Source organism: Nannospalax galili, unplaced genomic scaffold (genome assembly GCF_000622305.1).
Source record: "Nannospalax galili isolate Female #2095 unplaced genomic scaffold, S.galili_v1.0 scaffold16, whole genome shotgun sequence".
Classification (NCBI taxonomy): Eukaryota; Metazoa; Chordata; class Mammalia; order Rodentia; family Spalacidae; genus Nannospalax; species Nannospalax galili.
Window position 1 is genome coordinate 4,265,999 of NW_008339910.1, and position 5,860 is coordinate 4,271,858.

Consider the following 5,860-nt stretch of genomic DNA (forward strand, 5'->3'; position numbering starts at 1 on the left):
TTTTCCTCTTAAGATAAGAGGAACTCTGCTTATCTTTGGAGGTCAGAGGAAAGGCAGGCTGCTTCTCAGCAGAGTTTGTAGGTCCCTGTTGGGGAGGGGGAGGGGACTGCTATTGGAACCCTAACACTATGACTATTATTGCCTTATATTGATATATTTGAAAGTGTCACATACTTCCTAAGACTCTGATTTTTCAATTCTGTTTTTGTAAGAGAAGATACTTTCATTTGGAGAACTACAACCTTGTTGATTACCTCTACCATTTCTAATCTGATCCTGAGTTTCCGCAGTGAGTTTCTTTAGTTCAGATGTTATGGTTTTTATTAGCTTTGGTCATGTCACGTTAGTATTTTTGTTTCTTTGATTGTTTGGTTTGCTTGTTTTTGTTTGCTTGTTTTGTGAAAGTTTGGTTGGTTGGTTGACATGAGGTCTCCCTATAGCCTTCTCTGGTTTCAAACTTGTTAAATAGACCAAACTGGCTTTCATCAATCAGAGATCCTCCTGCTTCTGCTTCATGAGTGCTGGGATTAAAGGCATGTGTCACCATAGCTCACAATCATTTCATTTTGTAAAGTGCCTGCATTTTGGTTAAACAATGACAATTAAAACCAATTTGTTTTTCTGAATTCTTTCCCTTCCCACTCCATCAAACACCCAGATATAATTTTTGATCACCTAATATTTTTTAATACATCATTTATTTCCCTAGCCACTTTTAGCAACAACCAACTGACGGATTAAGAAAAGGAAAATTTGACCAGATCTGGCTTTGGTGGGCTAGGGCTGAGATCCTAGCAGACAACCTGAGAGGGAGGGTTCGGACCTCCATCCGGGTAGCTGCTCCGAAGCTCAGCAGACTGCCAGAGAGTGAGGGGTTCTGGCCTCCCTCTGGCTTCCAACTACCAGAGGACCTGAGAACCCAGGGGACAGCCTGACAGCCCCAGATCCTGCCTCCATGTGGTAGTGAGCGTCCCCTAACTGTGCTATACCATCCCCCTACCTGGAATTGTGTCCGGCCCCTCCCAAGGCCCCAGGGCAGATCTGACTTTGGTAGGCTAAGGCTGAGATCCTCTCAGACAGCCTGAGGGGGTGGGTTCTGACCTCCTGCTGCTCCAAGCTCAGCAGATGGCCAGAGAATACTGGGTTCTGGCCTCCAACTACCAGATGGCCTGAAAACCCAGGAGAAAGCCTGATAGCCCTGGATCCTGCCTCCACATGGTGGTGAGCTTCCCTTAATTGAGCTATACCATCCCCCTACCTGGGATTTTGTGAGGGCCCTCCCAAGGCCCCAGGGCAGATCTGGCATTGGAAGGCTAAGCCTGGGATCTCAGCAGACAGCCAGAGAGTGCCAAATTCTGGCCCCCCTCTGGCCTCCCTCTGGTATAGGGTTGAAAACTCACAGGACTATCTGAGAGAGCCTGGAGCCTGCCTCCACCTTGCTGAAGGAAGCCTGAGTGTACCTGACTGGGACCTGAATTGAGCATCTGTGGGTACCCCTGAATAGCTGATCTGAAGTCACCAGTTCCCTCCAAAATAAACCTGAAAGAACCTGAACCCTGAACCAACCAGCTTTACATAACCAATAAAGAAAGGATCTAGCCAGGCATGGTGCTGCATGCCTTTAATCCCAGCACTTGGGAGGCAGAGGCAGGAGGATCTTTGTGAGCTTGAGGCCAGCCTGGTCTACATAGTGAGTTCCAGGAAAGCTGGGGCTACAAGGAGACCAAGTCTCACCAGCTTTACATAACCAATAAGAAAAGGACTCAAGGCACACAGATAATACAAACAGAAGTATACTTCAACTTAATTCTCATATCAGAATCATAAACAACAAAAGAAATTCGTATGCCAAAACCACGTTGAAAGAACCATTAAAATGGAAAGCCAAAACACAATGTCCCCACCAAACCCCACCAATACTATAGCAGAGTTCTGCAAGGAGAACCCTGTAGAGATAACCCAGGACACTGAATTTAAAAGAACAATCATAAACAAAATCAAGGAATTCAACAAATTTAAAGAACACATGAACAAACAAATCAGAGCTAAAAGAAGATAGGGATAAATTTCTGAATGAATTCATAAAAGAGATAGAAACATTGAAGAAAACTCAGGCAGAAATGAAGGAGGAAGTGCAAAACTCAATAAGTCAACTTGAAACAACAGGGGAAATCCTCACCTCTATGATAGATTAAAAAGTAGCCATATGACGAATAGGGTTGATCAGTAAAAAGCACCAGAACACAGATAAAACTCCATCGGAATAGAGTTAGGTAGCAAAGAAACACATGGGACAGATTCCTTTCCAGGCAGGGAAAATGTCTGCCTGGGTCATGAGCTGGGGCCTTTTAAAAAGGGAGCCTTCTGCTTCCTGCAGAAGGTGGAAAAATGTATTTTTTTAAAGTTGGGCAGGAGGAAGTGAGAGAGCAGGACTGTTAAAACCTGTTCTCTTTAGAGATCAAAGGGGAAGCCTGCTGTGTTGGCCAAACAGTGGTGAAAACTGCTTCTCTTGACTTCAAAGACCAGGGAACTTATCATCTCGGTTCCCTTTTCTCAGGAGCTTGAGAAGCCCTTGAGACCCTGTTGGTGAGGGGACACAGCTATCTGAACCTTAACACTCTAGAATGAATTAAATGGAAAACAAAATATCAACACTGGAGTATAAAGTTGAAGAACTGGACCACTCAAGTAAAGAGTTTGGAAAATTTAAAAAACACAGGAATGGAATATGCAAGAGATGTGGAATACCATGAAAGGACCAAATCTATTGATCATAGGAATAGAGGAAGGAGAAAAATTTCAGGTTAATGGTGTTGACCAGATCTTAAACAGGATTGTAGAAGAGAATTTCCCAAAATTAAGGAAAGACATCCCCATACAAATACAGGAAGCACATAGAACACCGAATAGGATCAGAAAAGAAATTCCCCTGGAAATATCATAGTAAAAACACTAACTGTACAGAACAAAGAGAGAATACTGAAAGCAGCAAAAGAAAAAGAACAGGTCACATACAAAGGAAAGCCCATCAGAATTATAGCTGACTTATCAATGCAAACTATGAAAGCCAGAAGAGCCTGGACCAAGGTATTTCCAGTTCTACATGACAGTAGATGCCAGCCCAGAATACTATACCCAGCAAAAATGTCTGTTATAGTTGATGGGGAAAGAAAAATCTTCCATGACATGTATAGCCTGAAAGAATACATGTCCACAAAACCAGTCCTTCAAAGTATACTTGAAGCAATACAGAGAGCAGAGAAAGAAACAACTATAACTTGGGGCAACAAAATAAAAAACAAAGATATAAACCAGGAAAAAAAATTACACAGAGAATACAAATAGCAATCAAAATGACAGCAACTAATATACACCTTTCAATAGTAACGTTAAATATCAGTGGACTGAACTCCTCAGTCAAAAGACACAAGCTAAGTGAATGGATTAAGAAACAAAATCGATCTCTTTTCTGTCTGAACAAAACCTATCTCACCTTCAAGTACAGGCACCACCTTAAGGTAAAAGAATTGAAAACAATATTCCAAGCAAATGGCACTAAGAAACAAGCAGGAGTTGAAATTTTAATATCTGACAAAATAGACTTCAAAGTAAAACTAATCAGAAGAGATAAGGAGGGTCACTAAATTCTGATCAAAGGAACAGTTAACCAAGAAAATATTACAATCCTTAACGTATATGCACCAAATTCTATTGCACCCAAATTCATCAAAACAACACTACAAGACTTTAAGACACAGATTAACCCCAACTCAGTAATAGTAGGGGACTTCAATACCCCACTGTCTCCATTGACAGGTCAACTGGACAAAGAATAAACAGAGAGACATCTGAATTAAAAGAAACCATACATTAAATGAACCTAACAGACATCTTTCGATTGTTCTACCCAAACACCAAAGAATACACTTACTACTCAGGACCTCATGGAACTTTTTTAAAAATTGACCACATACTGGGCCACAACACAAACTTCAACAAACACAAAAATATTGAAATACTCCCATGCATTCTATCAGACCACAAAGCAATAAGGCTCAAAATCAACACAGGATGAAGCTCTAGTCACTACACGAACCTGTGGTGATTAAACAACACATTGAACAAACAATGAGTGGGTCAAAGGAGAAATTAAGAAAGAAATAAAGGAATTCCTGGAATTCAACAAAAAGGACAACACAACATAACCTCTGGGGCACATTGAAGCAGTCCTAAGAGGGAAGTTTATAGCTCTAAGTTCCTACATTAAAAAATTGGAAAGAGCCCAAATAAATGACTTAACACTGCAACTCAAGGCACTGGAAAGGCAAGAACAAATGAAACCCAAACCCAGCAGAAGAGAAGACATAACAAAAATCACAGCAGAAATTAATGAAATAGAAACAAAGAAAACAACACAAAGAATCAGTGAATCTATGAGCTGGTTCTTTGAAAAGCTAAACAAGATAGACCCTTACTCAGTTAACCAAAAGAAAAAAAGAGCAAATTCAAATCAACAAAATCAATTATGATAAAGGGAATATCACAACGGACACCCAAAAGATCCAAACCACTGTAAGGGAATATTTTTATAAGCTATACATAAATAAACCTGAAATTCTAAAAGAAATGGATGATATCTGAAGTCATGAGAACCTCCAAAGAAAAAACCAAGAAGAGATCAACTGTTTAAACAGACCCATAACATAAAGAAATTGAAACATTAATACAAAGCCCCCCAACTAAAAAAAGCCCAGGCCCAGATGGATTTACAGCAGAATTCTACAAGACATTTAAAGAAGACCTCCAACCAATACTACTTAAATTATTCAAAATGATAGAAACAGAGGGAGAACTCCCAAATTCCTTCTATGAAGTCAGCATCACTCTAATACCCAAACCGGGTAAAGACACAACCAAAAAAGAAAACTATAGACCCTTATCCTTAATGAACATAGACACAAAACTTCTCACCAAAATACTTGCAAACCACATACAAACACACATCAAAAAGATCATTCACCATGATCAAGTAGGCTTTATCCCAGAGATACAGGGATGGTTCAATATATGCAAGTCAATAAACATCATTAATCATATAAATGAACTCAAAGACAAAAAACCACATTGTCTTCTCAATAGATGCAGAAAAGTCTTTTGACAAAATTCTACGTGCATTTATATTCAAAGTCCTAGAGGGAAATGGACTGGAGGGAACACACCTCAATATAATTAAAGCTATATACAACAAACCCACAGCCAATATCATTCTAAATGGAGAAAAACTGGAAGCATTCCCATTAAAATTAGAAACCAGGCAAGGATGTCCACTATCTCCACTCCCTTTCAACATAGTGGTTGAAACTTTTGCCAGAGCAATAAGGTAGGAGAAGGAAATTAACGGAGTACTAATTGGAAAAGAAGAGGTCAAACTATCACTTTTTTCAGATGATATGACACTATACCTAAGAGATCCCAAAAGTTCCACCAGAAAACTAGAACTGATCAACACTTTCAGTATTAGTGGAAGGTGGCAGGTTATAAAATCAATCTACAAAAATCAGTAGCCTTTCTATACACCAATAACAAACAATTGGAGAAAGAATACAAGGAGATGCTCCCATTCACAATTGCTGCAAAAAAATTAAAATATCTTGGAATAAATCTGACAAGAGACACCAAAGAACTCTACAATGAAAAATTTAAACTGTTAAAGAGATTGAGGAAGACACCAGAAGATGCAATGACCACCCATCCGTGTTCATGGATTGGAAGAATTAATATTGTTAAAATGACGATCCTACCAAAAGCAGTATATAGATTCAATGCAATCCCAATCAAAATCCCTGTGACACCCTTCATA